Genomic DNA, 16673 nt, shown 5'->3' on the forward strand with positions numbered 1-16673 from the left:
CGATTAAAAAAAATCCCCACAGCATGATGCTACCACCACTATATTTCACTGTGGGGATGATGTTCTCGGGGTGATGAGAGGTGTTGGGTTTGCACCAGACATCGTGTTTTCCTTGATGGCCAAAAAGCTACATTTTAGTCTCATCTGACCAGAGTACCTTCTTCCATATGTTTTGGGAGTCTCCCACATGGCTTTTGGTGAACACCAAACGCGTTTTCTTATTTTTTTATTTAAGCAATGGCATTTTTCTGGCTACACTTCCATAAATCCCAGCTCTGTGGAGTGTACGGCTTAAAGTGGTCCTATGGACAGACACTCCAATCTCTGCAATGGAGCTTTGCATCTCCATCAGGACTATCTTTGGTCTCTTTGTTGCCTCTCTGATTCATGCCCTCCTTGCCTGGTCCATGAGTTTTGGAGGGCGGCCCTCTCTTGGCAGGTTTGTTGTGGTGTCATATTCTTTCCATTTTTTAATAATGGATTTAATGGTGCTCCGAGGGATGTTCAAAGTTTTGGATATTTTTTTATAACCCAACCCTGATCTGTACTTCTCCACAACTTTGGAGAGCTCCTTGGTCTTCATGGTGCCACTTGCTTGGTGGTGCCCCTTGCTTAGTGGTGTTGCCTTTCAGAACCGGTGTATATATACTGAGATCATGTGACAGATCATGTGACACTTAGATTGCACACAGGTGAACTTTATTTAACAAATTGTGTGACTTCTGAAGGTAATTGGTTGCACCTGATCTTATTTAGGGGCTTCATAGCAAAGGGGGTGAATACATATGCACGCACCACTTTTCTGTTTTGAATATTTTGACATTTTTTGAAACATGTTATTTTTTTCATTTCACTTCACCAATTTGGACTATTTTGTGTTGTCCATTACATGAAATCCAAATAAAAATCCATTTAAATTACAGGTTGTAATGCAACAAAATAGGATAAATGCCAAGGGGGATGAATAGTTTTGCAAGGCACTGTAAATGCACTGCCAGTCCTGACGATGATTAACTCATCACAGACTTTAACAATGGCGCCTTGAAATTAAAAACAAATCCCTACAATCACGACTTTAATCTGGCCGTGATGGACTCCACAACAACCCTCTGCAGCCATAACCACGACAACAACACAACCCCTGACGACACTTCCAGATCAGATAATTCCATCCCTGTGAACCAATCAGACCCTGCACCCGACATCACATGAGACAACACTCCGCACCTCAGAGAGGGTGGACGGTCCTCACAGAAGAGTGTAGCAGAGGGGGTGTGTTGCTGCTACAAAGATGTACACAAGGCATTCATAAGGTGTGTATGATTTGGACATTTTAAATCCAGGGATGAAACCCTGGTCTCCGGTGGGGGAAAGCAGTAGCCTGTTAGCCCTCGACCACAGCTCTCTGTAGGTGGAAGGAGGATGATTATAGGCACACAGAAGCCTATGGTCAGTATCAGTCCAAGCTGGTGTCTCCTCCAGACATCTAATGAGAGAAAATAATGGAAACATTACCTTGGTGTCAATAACAGCGAAGGCTGAGTTAATTTGATACAATTGATGATTTACATAAATAGGAAGAATAAACAAACAATAGAAATATCCAACAATTACCATTTAAATCTTCCCAATGGAGACTAGGGTTCAATCAATGTGTCCACCCTTCCCACTGTTTCTCCCACTAGCCAGTCTCCCCACTTGATTTTCTTACTTTATTTCAATGAAGGACATATTAGGTGTTTAGGTGGTTTGATACAATTATTTGCAGAAATTTAAAATTGTCAGAAATATGAAAAATAAATTCTGCACTAAATATCTATTTCAAATGTGTATAGTGTGTATAGTGTCGTTGGATTACGCTAGCGTGTGTTTATTTGTCATATTTATGATAAATTGATCTACAACATGAAGGAGCTCTCTTGCTTGAAGTGTTGTGTATTAAATGTATCTTTATATGAATTATATTTCAGTTCATATGGTTTTATCTAAACCTTTCTCTCTCTTTCCCTCCCTCCCCCTCCCCCTCTGTCCCTTTCTCTCTCCCTCTACAGGTAGCATTCTTCCAGTTTATGTCTCTGTGTGTGTACATGGTGCAGCCCCTGTCCCTAGCCTGGGCCTTAATGGTGGGCATAGAGACCAGCGTGTCACACATTATCATCATAGGTGACCACCATTAGTGGGCTGTCTTCCGAACAAGTCGAAAGAGATCGAATAAACCCCACTCCCCTCAATTCTGCTAGCAAACTTGAAATCTTTGCACAATAAAATGGACAAGTTATTGGGAAGAATAAACTACCAACGGGACATTAAAAACTGTAACATCTTGTGCTTCACAGAGTCGTGGCTGAACAACGACAATATCAACATACAGCTGGCTGGCTATACGATGTACCGGCAGGATAGAACAGCGGCGTCTGGTAAGACAAGGGGCAGCGGTCTATGTATTTTTGTAAACAACAGCTGGTGCACGATATCTAAGGAAGTCTCGAGCTATTGCTCGCCTGAGGTAGAGTTTCTCATGATAAGCTACAGACCACACTACGTACCGAGAGAGTTTTTATCTATATTCTTTATAGCTGTTTACATACCACCACAGTCTGTGGCTGGCACTAAGATAGCATTGATTGAGATGTATTCCCGCCATAAGCAAACAAGAAAATGCTCACCCAGAGGCGGCGCTCCTAGTAGCCGGGGACTTTAAAGCAGGGAAACTTAAATCAGTTTTACCAAATTTCTATCAGCATGTTAAATGTGCAACCAGAGGGAAATAACTCTGGACCACCTACACTCCACACACAGAGACGCATACAAAGCTCTCCCTCGCCCTCCATTTGGCAAATCTGACCATAATTCCATCCTCCTGATTCCTGTTTACAAGCAAAAATTAAAGCAGGAAGTACCAGTGACTCGCTCAATACAGAAGTGGTCAGATGAAGAAGATGGTAAGCTACAGGACTGTTTTGCTATCACAGACTGGAATATGTTCCGGGATTCCTCCAATGACATTGAGGAGTACACCACATCGATGACATCGTCCCCACAGTGACCGTACATACATACCCCAACCAGAAGCCATGGATTACAGGCAGCATCCGCACTGAGCTAAAGGCTAGAGCTGCCGCTTCCAAGGAGCGGGACTCTAAACCGGAAGCGTATAAGAAATCCCGCTACGCCCTCCGAAGAGCCATCAAACAGGCAAATGGTCAATACAGTACTAATATCGAGTCTACACCGGCTCTGATGCTTGTCAGATGTGGCAGGGCCTGCAAACCATTGCAGATTACAAAGGGAAGCACAGACGAGAGCTGCCCAGTGACACGAGCCTACCAGACGAGCTAAACTACTTCTATGCTCGCTTTGAGTCAAATAACACTGAAACATGCATGAGAGCACCATCTGTACCGGAAGACTGTGTGATCACGCTCTCCGCAGCCGATGTGAGCAAGACCTTTACACAGGTCAACATTCACAAGGCCGCAGGGGCAGACAGATTACCAGGATGTGTACTGTGGGCAGGCGCTGACCAACTAGCAAGTGTCTTCATTGACATTTTCAACCTCTCCCTGTCCAAGTCTGTAATACCAACATGTTTTAAGTAGACCACTATAGCGCCTGTGCTCAAGAACACTAAGGTAACCTGTCTAAATGACTACCGATCCGTAGCACTCACGTCTGTATCCATGAAGTGCTTTGAAAGGCTGGTCATGGCTCACATCAACACCATCATCCCAGAAACCCTAGACCCACTCCAATTTGCATACCACCCCAACAGATCCACAGATGATGCAGTCTCTGTTGCACTCCACACTGCCCTTTCCCACCTGGACAAAAGGAACACCTATGTGAGAATGCTATTCATTGACTACAGCTCAGCCTTCAACACCATAGGGCCCTCAAAGCTCATCACCAAGCTAAGGACCCTGGGACCTCCCTCTGCAACTGGATGCTGGACTTCTTGACAGGCCGCCCCAGGTGGTAAGGGTAGGTAACAACACATCCGCCATGCTGATCCTCAAGACAGAGGCTCCTCAGGAGTGTGTGCTCAGCCCCCTCCTGTACTCCCTGTTCACTCATGACTGCACGGCCAGGCACGACTCCAACACCATCATAAAATTTGCCACAACAGTGGTAGGTCTGATCACCAACAACAATGAGAGCCTATAGGGAGGAGGTCAGAGACCTGGCCATGTGGTGCCAGGACAACAACCTCTCCCTCAACGTGATCAAGACAAAGGAGATGATTGTGGACTACAGGACAAAGAGGACCGAGCACGCCTCATTCTCATCAACGGGGCTGCAGTGAAGCAGGTTGAGAGCTTCAAGATCCTTGATGTCCACATCACCAACAAACTAACATGATCCACTACAGAGGGTGCAAATAGATCACTGGGGCCAAGCTTCCTGCCATCCAGGACCTCTATACCAGGCGGTGTCAGAGGAAGGCCCTAAAAATTGTCAAAGACTCCAGCCACCCTAGTCATAGACTGTTCTCTCTGCTACCACACGGCAAGCGGTTCCAGAGCGCCATGTCTAGGTCCAAGAGGCTTCTAAACAGCTTCTACCCCCAAGCCATAAGACTCCTGAACATCTAGTCAAATGGCTACCCAGACTAATTAGATTGCCCCCCCCCCATCCCACCCCCTCTTTACACCACTGCTACTCTCTGTTGTCATCTATGCATAGTCATAGTCCTATTAATCATTCCCCTTTAGTTTGATAGTTACACACAAACCCTCCTCATGCCCCTCCCCCTGACAACAGGAGCATCTCCTCCTGTCTGTGTTGCCATGGTACATCGCCATGGAGCTGAAGACAGAGATCAACAAATGACTGTCAGAGAATAAAGACAAAGGACAGAACTTCAACAGTCTGTACATCCGTCAACATAACAACGTCAGGTCAGGAAATGTGTCTGTACATCCGTCAACACAAAGACGTCAGGTCAGGAAATGTGTCTGTACATCCGTCAACACAACAACGTCAGGTCAGGAAATGTGTCTGTATATCCGTCAACACAACAACGTCAGGTCAGGAAATGTGTCTGTACATCCGTCAACATAACAACGTCAGGTCAGGAAATGTGTCTGTACATCCGTCAACATAAAGACGTCAGGTCAGGAAATGTGTCTGTATATCCGTCAACACAACAACGTCAGGTCAAGAAATGTGTCTGTATATCCGTCAACACAACAACGTCAGGTCAGGAAATGTGTCTGTATATCCGTCAACACAACAACGTCAGGTCAGGAAATGTGTCTGTATATCCGTCAACACAACAACGTCAGGTCAGGAAATGTGTCTGTATATCCGTCAACACAACAACGTCAGGTCAGGAAATGTGTCTGTATATCCGTCAACATAACAACGTCAGGTCAGGAAGTGTGTCTGTACATCCGTCAACATAAAGACGTCAGGTCAGGAAGTGTGTCTGTACATCCGTCAACACAACAACGTCAGGTCAGGAAATGTGTCTGTACATCCGTCAACACAACAACGTCAGGTCAGGAAATGTGTCTGTATATCCGTCAACACAACAACGTCAGGTCAGGAAATGTGTCTGTATATCCGTCAACACAACAACGTCAGGTCAGGAAATGTGTCTGTACATCCGTCAACACAACAACGTCAGGTCAGGAAATGTGTCTGTACATCCGTCAACACAACAACGTCAGGTCAGGAAATGTGTCTGTACATCCGTCAACACAACAACGTCAGGTCAGGAAATGTGTCTGTACATCCGTCAACACAACAACGTCAGGTCAGGAAATGTGTCTGTATATCCGCCAACACAAAGACGTCAGGTCAGGAAATGTGTCTGTACATCCGTCAACACAACAACGTCAGGTCAGGAAATGTGTCTGTACATCCGTCAACACAACAACGTCAGGTCAGGAAATGTGTCTGTACATCCGTCAACACAACAACGTCAGGTCAGGAAATGTGTCTGTACATCGTCAACATAAAGACGTCAGGTCAGGAAATGTGTCTGTATATCCGTCAACACAACAACGTCAGGTCAGGAAATGTGTCTGTATATCCGCCAACACAAAGACGTCAGGTCAGGAAATGTGTCTGTATATCCGTCAACACAACAACGTCAGGTCAGGAAATGTGTCTGTACATCCGTCAACACAACAGCGTCAGGTCAGGAAATGTGTCTGTATATCCGCCAACACAAAGACGTCAGGTCAGGAAATGTGTCTGTATATCCGTCAACACAACAACGTCAGGTCAGGAAATGTGTCTGTATATCGTCAACACAACAACGTCAGGTCAGGAAATGTGTCTGTACATCGTCAACATAAAGACGTCAGGTCAGTATTGTCCTGGAGGCAGCTCTGCAGAGTGGTCACTATCTTGTTTAGCCACAAAGTCATAAAATCTGATTTTAAACCTACAGTAACCCTAGCATTAACCCTAACCTCAACCACACTGCTAACCTTATACCTAATCCTAACCTTAAATTAAGACCAAAAATCCAATTTTTAAAAACTATTTACGATATAGTCAATTCTGACTTCGCAGCTTGGAGATTTAGCGGAAAGATTCATCCCAATAAACTTCAACCTGCTTTTTTGGGGGAGTTGCTCTCATCTTCCCAATGATCTGTTACTTTGGCCAGCACACCTAAATACTATCAGAGGACCGAGCAGAGTCACATTGATTCCCCTACTGTATCTTCTTGGCTCTGTGTAGTATTCTGTATTCTGACATCATGGGGTTTACTAAGCTGGCCACCTGTTCTCCAGAGGAGCTGGTGGGAGTCCTTAACAAACTCTTCAGCAGGTTGGATGACATTGCCAAGGTGACATATAATTTCAACAACAGCTGAATAGATCCCGATGGCGTACGCTCACTCAAACATCATCACATAATACTCAGGGTACCGTGTAAAAACTCTCCATCACTGACTCTCTAACTCTTTCTTTATCTCTCTCTCTCTCCCCTCTACCTTCCCTCCCTCTCCCCTCTCCCCTAGTCTCCGTCCCCCTCTCTCTCCCGTGCTCTTCTCCCCCTCACTCCCTCCCTGCCTAAATCTCTGGATCACTCTCACCCCTCCCTCTCTCCCTCTCCGCCCCCTCTCCCTTCTTCTCTCTCTCTACTTCCCTCTCTTTCTTTCTCTCCCTCCCTCACGTCCTCCTTACCTCCTGCCCTCTATTTCCCTCCCACCCTTACACCCTCCTTATCTCTCTCTCTATCTCTCTCCAGAAGAATGAGTGTTTGCGTATCAAGATCCTGGGTGACTGTTACTACTGTGTGTCCGGTCTGCCAAACACCATCCCCACCCATGCTAGGAACTGTGTTCAGATGGGGCTTTACATGTCAGTCTGCCAACCAACCAATCACTGCTCTTCATCACCTCTCACATACCATGCTCTCTCCTTCATCTGTATCTGCCTGTCATTCAACTCCATGTATCGCCTCCATCTATCACCTCCATGTATCACCTCCATGTATCACCTCCATGTATTGCCTGCATGTATCACCTCCATGTATCACCTCCATGTATCACCTCCATGTATCACCTCCATGTATCACCTCCATGTATCACCTCCATGTATTTCCTGCATGTATCACCTCCATGTATCACCTCCATGTATCACCTCCATGTATCACCTCCATGTATCACCTCCATGTATCGCCAAATCCCGAGCTGACAAGGTAAAAACATGTCGTTCTGCTCCTGAACAAGACAGTTAACACACTGTTCCTAGGCTGTCATTGAAAATAAGAATTGATTCTTAACTGACTTGCCTAGTTAAATAAAGGTAAAAAGATATATACAGTATAAATCTGTATCATGTAGATAAATCAATCATTTATCTCAATCACTAATCTACTTTCTCTATTAATTATTTTATTGGCTCTGTTTCTGATAAATCAACTTGTCTCGCTGTCAACGCAGAAATAATTTACAAATAATTTAACCTTGTCATATCTCTGTAGTAAACTACGGGAGGCTACAGGTGTGGAGATCAGTATGAGAGTGGGCGTGCACTCCGGCAACATTCTCTGTGGCGTAATTGGTCTACAGAAGTGGCAGTACGATGTCTGTTCACATGACGTGACCCTGGCCAATCGTATGGAGTCTGGGGGCATGCCAGGGTAAGGAACCAGGAAGCTGATGTGTTTGTTTTATGAACTGTTATAAAGGTGTAATAAGCTTTTTAAGACATGTCTCATACTGTACCTGGGTTAAAAACCCATGTGGTATGTGTGTGTTATGATAGCTTTATGCAAGTGTGTGTTCAGGTGGGCACAATGTTACAGATCATTCAGACAGAAATGTCTTAGGTAGTACAGATATGATTGTTTACCATGCAGAATACGGCGTTGTGTCAGTTCTATTCAGTACAATTCTAACTGCAATGTTTCCCACCCAAGGCGTGTCCACATCACAGAGGAGACACTGGGTCACTTAGCTACCAAGTGGACACTGACGGGGGGAGCTGGGACTTTCTGCTAAAGGGGAGGAAAAACCTACCTGGTAGTCGACCCAGATAAGAAAGAGACGACCTCTAAGAAGAAGGAAGAGGTGTCTGCAATGTGCATGTTTTAGAACCTGTTGTTGTGTGTATTGATGTGTTTATGTACAGTACCAGTCAAAAGTTTGGACACACCAACTCATTCAAGGGTTTTTCTTTATTTTTACTATTTTATTACATTGCAGAATAATAGTGAAAAGATCGAAACTATGAAATAACACATGGAATCATGTAGGAACCAAAAAATATTCTTCAAAGTAGCCACCTTTTGCCTTGAGGACAGCTTTGCACACTCTTGGCAATCTCTCAACCAGCTTCATGAGGAATGCTTTTCCAACAGTCTTGAAGGAGGTCCCACATTTACTGAGCACTTGTTGGCTGCTTTTCCTTCACTCTGCAGTCAAATCAAATCAAATTTATTTATATAGCCCTTCGTACATCAGCTGATATCTCAAAGTGCTGTCCAGAAACCCAGCCTAAAACCCCAAACAGCAAGCAATGCAGGTGTAGAAGCACAGTGGCTAGGAAAAACTCCCTAGAAAGGCCAAAACCTAGGAAGAAACCTAGAGAGGAACCAGGCTATGTGGGGTGGCCAGTCCTCTTCTGGCTGTGTCGGGTGGAGATTATAACAGAACATGGCCAAGATGTTCAAATGTTCATAAATTACCAGCATGGTCGAATAATAATAAGGCAGAACAGTTGAAACTGGAGCAGCAGCACGGTCAGGTGGACTGGGGACAGCTAGGAGTCATCATGTCAGGTATTCCTGGGGCATGGTCCTAGGGCTCAGGTCCTCCGAGAGAGAGAAAGAAAGAGAGAATTAGAGAGAGCGTATGTGGGATGGCCAGTCCTCTTCTGGCTGTGCCGGGTGGAGATTATAACAGAACATGGCCAAGATGTTCAAATGTTCATAAATGACCAACTCATCCCAAACCATCTCAATTGGGTTGAGGTCGGGTGATTGTGGAGGCCAGGTCATCTGATGCAGCTCCATCCCTCTCCTTCTTGGTCAAATGGCGCTTACACAGCGTGGAGGTGTGTTTTTGTTGAAAAACAAATAATAATCCCACTAAGCGCAAACCAGATGGGATGGCATATCGCTGCAGAATACTGTAGTAGCCATGCTGGTTAAGTGTGCCTTGAATTCTAAATAAATCACTGACAGTGTCACCAGCAAAGCATCCCCACACCATCACACCTCCCCCTCCATGCTTCACGGTGGGAAATACACATGTGGAGATCATCATCATTCACCTACTCTGCGTCTCACAAAGACATGGTGGTTCAAACCAAAGGACAGATTTCCACCGGCTATTGTCCAATGCTCGTGTTTCTTGGCCCCAGCAAGTCTCTTGTTATTGGTGTCCTTTAGTAGTGGTTTCTTACAACAATTCGACCATGAAGGCCTGATTCACGTAGTCTCCTCTGAACAGTTGATGATGAGATGCGTCTGTTACTTGAACTCTGTGAAGCATTGATTCGGGCTGCAATCTGAGGTGCAGTTAACTCTAATGAATTCATCCTCTGCAGCAGAATTAACGCTGGGTCTTCCTTTCCTGTGTCGGTCCTCATGAGAGCCAGTTTCATCATAGTGTTTGATGGTTTTTGCGACTGCACTTGACGAAACTTTCAAAGTTCTTGACATTTTCCGGATTGACTGAACTTCATGTCTTAAGGTAATGATAGACTGTCGTTTCTCTTTGCTTATTTGAGCTGTTCTTGCCATAATATGGACTTGGTCTTTTACCAAGCACACACATACTGGAATTCACAAACAAACACACACACACTTTAACTCACTGTGTTTTTCTCTCTATAGCTCTTTTTACCTGGATACAACCGTACGTACAACTCCTACGACAAAACACCACTACATAACCTCCCCCTATACACTGTCCCTGTGAGTACCTCCTCAATCCATCAAGCAATCAACCAGTCAATTCATCAATTATAACCTTACCTGAAACATTTCGTTAGCCCCCTGGGGGAATACCTAGGCTTTAGCTCAGTAGGCTAACCTAACACACGGTTGTGGCCTGAAGACGACCCAGGTTTGTCATAAGGTGCTTAATATCTAGTCTAATATCAGCCACTGGTGATCACTCTCTTTCTCCCCCCTCATCAGATCTTTTTCAGAGCTGATCTGATTGGTCAAAAATACCAATTAGTGGAAAAAAGAATCCGAATTGGGCTGTCTGTGTGAACGCAGCCATAGAGAGAGAGAGACACACACACACGTTGCTCTACAATGACACCAAGTAAGACTGGATAACAGGTAGTAACATAGAAACACACACCTTTAGCAACAGCTTTCATCAAAGCCACTTCAGTATCACGTAACCTCATACAGAGTATCTCATTACATTGGTCAACGAAGCCTGAGGCGGTGTTATCTCCTTGGCCCTTTGTTTAAGCTGCGTGAACAAACAGAGATAAAATGATACTATCGTCTGGGTTCCACCATCTGGACTCACAGAGTGACAGACAAAAGGCATGAAACTCAAAGCAGGGTTGAGTCAGACATGTGTGTCCAGTTTGTGGAACCCCCTCTCTCCTTCCCTCTCCCTCCCTCTCTCTCTCAGGAAAGTGAGTTTGATTATGTTTTTTAAAAGACTGACATCACAGAGGAGAGGAGAACAAGGGAAAGACGGATGATTGCATGGTAGCTCAAAGTGTGTGTTTGTATTTCCCCAGGCCTGGAGTCCTAAAGGACCCTAAGATCATGGCTGGAGTTGTGTTGTATTTCCCCAGGCCTGGAGTCCTAAAGGACCCTAACATCATGGCTGGAGTTGTGTTGTATTTCCCCAGGCCTGGAGTCCTAAAGGACCCTAACATCATGGCTGGAGTTTTGTTGTATTTCCCCTGGCCTGGAGTCCTAAAGGACCCTAACATCATGGCTGGAGTTGTGTTGTATTTCCCCAGGCCTGGAGTCCTAAAGGACCCTAACATCATGGCTGGAGTTGTGTTGTATTTCCCCAGGCCTGGAGTCCTAAAGGACCCTAAGATCATGGCTGGAGTTTTGTTGGCGTTCGGTGGTTGACGTCACCGGCTTTCTAGCCATCGCCGCTCCACTTTTCATTTATCCATTTGTTTTGTCTTGTTTTACACACCTGGTTAACATTTCCCAATCACACTGCATGTATTTATTCCTCTGTTCCCCTTCATGTCTTTGTGTGATATTGTTTGTGTGTTACGTGTTTTGTAACGCGCCAGGCTGGCGTTCGTTATTTCCGTGTTATTTTCACGAAGCTTGTTTGAATTGTTAAACATTGATGTTTTGTGACTGTTTTTGCGTGCTTTACACGTTGCCTTGTTGGCTGGAGGTTTTTGATGCAGCTGCGTCCGTCTGTAATCTTTCTCCTGCAATAAAGTGTGCACCTGTTCACAACTCTCTGCTCTCCTGCACCTGACTTCACCAAAAGTACACACACGCCTGACAGTCACACCCATGCCTTTCTGCTTTCATGTGTGTGTGTGTGTGTGTGTGTGTGTGTGTGTGTGTGTGTGTGTGTGTGTGTGTGTGTGTGTGCGCGCACATGCAAGTGTGTAGCTGTACTGTATGCGTTTGTGTTTTAATTGTGTTTGTTTAAACCGTGTGTGTGTGTTTTAATTGTGTTGTTTAAACCGTGTGTGTGTGTTTTAATTGTGTTTGTTTAAACCGTGTGTGTGTGTTTTAATTGTGTTTGTTTAAACCGTGTGTGTGTGTTTTTTTAAACTGTGTGTGTGTTCTTCAGGTGAACTGGGCTGTCGTGTGTTCCTGCTGGAGCAGTGTTTAGGACAGAGAGAGATGAGATGGAGAACGTTAACAAATTACTACTGCAGAATGTCCTGCCCCTTCATGTAGCATCTAAATTCATGGCAAAGGCCATACACAACCAGGAAAGTGTGTGTGTGTGTGTGTGTGTGTGTGTGTGTGTGTGTGTGTGTGTGTGTGTGTGTGTGTGTGTGTGTGTGTGTGCGACGTGGTCTAACGAGTGCGCTGAGAGTCGGGGAGCAAGTTCAGGGAGTGAGTGTTTTAATAAATTAACAAAACAAAAAAACACGAAACACAAACAACGCACCGACATGAAAAGAGAGTCAATGACACCTGAGGAAAGACAGATATAGGGAAGATGGAGTCCAGGTGAGTGTCATGAGGTGCTGGTGCATGAGACGATGGTGACAGGTGTGTGGGATAATCAGCAACCTGATGACCTCGAGGCCGGAGTATACGTGACACCCGGACTCAAGTACAATTTGAAATCATTTAAAATACTTAAGTTCGATTGACCTGCCTGTTGCAATTTAATTATTACAAAAGTCCCAAAAGTGCAAATGCCCACATGGCACTCCCGTCAGGCTAAAGCAAATGTTGTAAAGCTTTGAAATAGTAGTGGAAGCCAGGTCTGGAGACGACATAGGGTCAGTCTGACTGCCCCGAGCAACACTGTAACGGTGATAGGGCCACTTCATGCAAATGACCAACCAAACCATGTATATAACATGGTTGTGTATATAATGTGTGTGTGTTGTGATATGACATTATGAAGTGTTTTGTGTGTATATATAATGTGGTTGTGTCAGTGTTATATAATATAATGTGTGTGTGTTGTGTTTGCCTCGGTACCCCAGTTTAAGGACTTCTACAACGAGCGCAAAGTGAACCGAGATGGACTGCAGTGTCTACACTTCCTCAACGAGATCATCTCAGACTTTGATGAGGTACAAATATTCCCTATAAAGGTTCAATAAAAAGGGTCTGGGTACAAAAGTAGTGAACTATAGGGAATAGAATCCCACTTCAGAGTTTGGTCTGGAACTCGGAAGGGAAGAAGGGCCTGGAGATTTTCCTCAACTGCTAACCTGACCATGAACTGACCATTAGTTTGTTACCAAATGTACCCTTTCTCTTTCTCTGCCTCCCCCTCTCTCTCAACCCCTCTGTCTCTAGCAGCTTCTCTCTCAATCCCTCTGTCTCTAGCAGCTTCTCTCTCAACCCCCTCTGTCTCTAGCAGCTTCTCTCTCAACCCCTCAGTCTCTAGCAGCTTCTCTTTCAACCCCTCTGTCTCTAGCAGCTTCTCTCTCAACCCCTCAGTCTCTAGCAGCTTCCCTCTCAACCCCTCTGTCTCTAGCAGCTTCTCTCTCAACCCCTCTATCTCTAGCAGCTTCTCTCTCAACCCCCTCTGTCTCTAGCAGCTTCGCTCTCAACCCCTCAGTCTCTAGCAGCTTCTCTCTCAACCCCTCTGTCTCTAGCAGCTTCTCTCTAAGCCAAAGTTCTGTTCTGTGGAGAAGATTAAGACTATTGGCAGTACCTACATGGCAGTACCTACATGGCAGTACCTACATGGCAGCTGCTGGACTGACCAATCCTGCTATAGGGGAAGAGCAAAAGGTTGTATATACAGTATATCACAAAAGTGAGTACACCCCTCACATTTTTGTAAATATGGCCAAGACCATACAGCGGTTTAACTGGACAGGTCCCACTCAGAACAGGCCTCGCCATGGTCGACCAAAGAAGTTGAGTGCACGTGCTCAGCGTCATATCCAGAGGTTGTCTTTGGGAAATAGACATATGAGTGCTGCCAGCATTGCTGCAGAGATTGAAGGGGTGGGGGGTCAGCCTGTCAGTGCTCAGACCATACACCGTACACTGCATCAAATTGGTCTGCATGGCTGTCATCCCAGAAGGAAGCCTCTTCTAAAGATGATGCACAAAAAAGCCCGCAAACAGTTTGCTGAAGACAAGCAGACTAAGGACATGTATTACTGGAACCATGTCCTGTGGTCTGATGAGACCAAGATAAACTCATTTGGTTCAGATGGTGTCAAGCGTGTGTGGTGGCAACCAGGTGAGGAGTACAAAAACAAGTGTGTCTTGCCTACAGTCAAGCATGGTGGTGGGAGTGTCATGATAACGACCCCAAACACACCTCCAAGACAACCACTGCCTTGCTAAAGAAGCTGAGGGTAAAGGTGACGGACTGGCCAAGCATGTCTCCAGACCTAAACCCTATTGAGCATCTGTGGGGCATCCTCAAATGGAAGGTGGAGGAGTGCAAGGTCTCTAACATCCACCAGCTCTGTGATGTCGTCATGGAGGAGTGGAAGAGGACTCCAGTGGCAACCTGTGAAGCTCTGGTGAACTGTCAGTGCTGGAAAATTATGGTGGCCACACAAATTATTGACACTTTGGGCCAATTTGGACATTTTCACTTAGGGGTGTACTCACTTTTGTTGCCAGCGGTTTAGACATGAATGGCTGTGTGTTGAGTTATTTTGAGGGGACAGCAAATTTACACAGTTATACAAGCTGTACACTCACTACTTTACATTGCAGCAAAGTGTCATTTCTTCAGTGTTGTCACATGAAAAGATATACTCAAATATTTACAAAAATGTGAGGGGTGTACTCACTTTTGTGATTTACTGTAGATAGCTCTGTTCTGCCTCACTGGGTCGAATTCAAATACTTAAAAAAAAATATGCCCTTACTTACTCTCTTCCCTGAGATAGTCAGGGATCTGTATGTGATTGGATGAGAGAAAGAAAGGTCACTTGTCATGTCATTGTTTTTACCAATCAAATATTGTCAATGAGTGGAAGTGTTCTCTTGTTCTCTGTCTCCCTCTGTAGGGCTGTGATGTGTCCTACAGCCATGTGCGCAGCATGGTAGAGTTTGCCATCGCTCTGAAGAACAACCTGGAGTCCATCAACCAACACTCCTTCAACAGCTATAAACTACGAATTGTTGAGTCTGTCTGGCTGGCTGGCCAGTGGGACAAGGAAATATGGCCTGACTCATTTCATCTTTACTCAATTCCTTGTCGTCTCTCCTTGCCTGATTCTCAAAATGTATTGGAGAAGAAAGTCAGAGGGAAGGGACCTTCTCCTTCAGTAAGGTTGAGGATGCACAGAATCAAGAAAAGACTAAAAGAGATTGAGCCTTAACTTTGTAACCATCTCCCCATTCCAACTTACGTTCTAATGTTCTCTTTAAAATGGATAAACCATGGTCCAAACCACAGTATGATATCTGGGGGAACTCTGTGTGTGTGTGTGTGTGTGTGTGTGTGTGTGTGTGTGTGTGTGTGTGTGTGTGTGTGTGTGTGTGTGTGTGTGTGTGTGTGTGTGTGTGTGTGTGTGTGCACGCCTGCCTGCCTGCGTGCGTGCGAGAGAGAGAGAGATATATATCCCACTGCAGGTGGAGTGACTAAGAGAGGAGTCATCTCCGGTAAGGGTGAATTCAACTCTGACTGACCAATCAGCTCCTCTGTTCTGACCTCTCCAACCAATCATCAACACTCACCCGACCAAACAATTTTGTGTTAGAAATGCCCGCGTTGATTTCTGGTTCCAGTAGGTTCCTTTCTGTTTTCTGAAGACGTTAAACCACAATCCAGACTGTCAAATATATATATACTTGGTTGGCGATAATTTGTGATCATTTATTCATTGTGTTTTTAATGACTCTCTACTCATGTACTACTTACTCTATGTATCTATGTGTGATCTTTGTATAGCAGACACCTAACCAAAGACCTTTAACAACATCCTCTTATTACTAATGACAGACACACAGAGTGGGTTCAAGGCAAGAAATGACATTGAAAGGGCCTTCTTGGGAAATGACAGAGTGTATGGAAACTCTAGATTGGTTCCCTTAAAGGGATGTTTGAAATAAGTGGTGCTGCATATAATCAGAATGGTGTTATGTTACTGAAATGGATGAGGAGGTTCTGGCCAGTAGGCTTCTCTGCCAAATGTATTGAAACATTCACACATAGCTACACCTTTTTGAATCCATCTGCTGCCACTTTAGTGGCCTGAGAATGCAATATAACTTATGATAATGCAATTATTTGTTTTGTACTGAGTTTGTATTAAAGAGATTAATATGTGTTGTCTATTCTGAACTACTTTATAATAAAAGCTTGCTTGACTATAAATGAATGCATATAAAAATGAACTTAGATGTGGGAGATTTTGTAATTACTTCTAAGCAATCAAATTCTTTAAATACTGGTAGTGCATTACTACTTTAGTAAGATGATAATAATGTGTAGCCTATTAGTTCGTACTCAAAGTGTCATGAAGCTCAAAGAACCAGGCCTACCTACCTTTTTATTCTCGATACGTCAGTTTCCGACATGAACTGAGAGCTGTGGAATTTCCCCTCTGTTTAAGCCACACCCACAGACCTCTCTG

The 16673-nt window shown here is 44.7% G+C and overlaps 1 long non-coding RNA gene across 1 annotated transcript; it reads left to right on the forward strand.

Moving 5' to 3' along the window:
• Positions 1-7947: 7947 nt before the first annotated feature.
• On the forward strand, positions 7948-11874 carry LOC149980774 (uncharacterized). Its single transcript, XR_016483130.1, has 2 exons — positions 7948-8106; positions 8386-11874. It is a non-coding gene; the product is annotated as an uncharacterized LOC149980774 (long non-coding RNA).
• Positions 11875-16673: the final 4799 nt, after the last annotated feature.

Source organism: Oncorhynchus mykiss, chromosome 9 (assembly GCF_057628025.1).
Source record: "Oncorhynchus mykiss isolate SJ-2025 chromosome 9, ASM5762802v1, whole genome shotgun sequence".
Classification (NCBI taxonomy): Eukaryota; Metazoa; Chordata; class Actinopteri; order Salmoniformes; family Salmonidae; genus Oncorhynchus; species Oncorhynchus mykiss.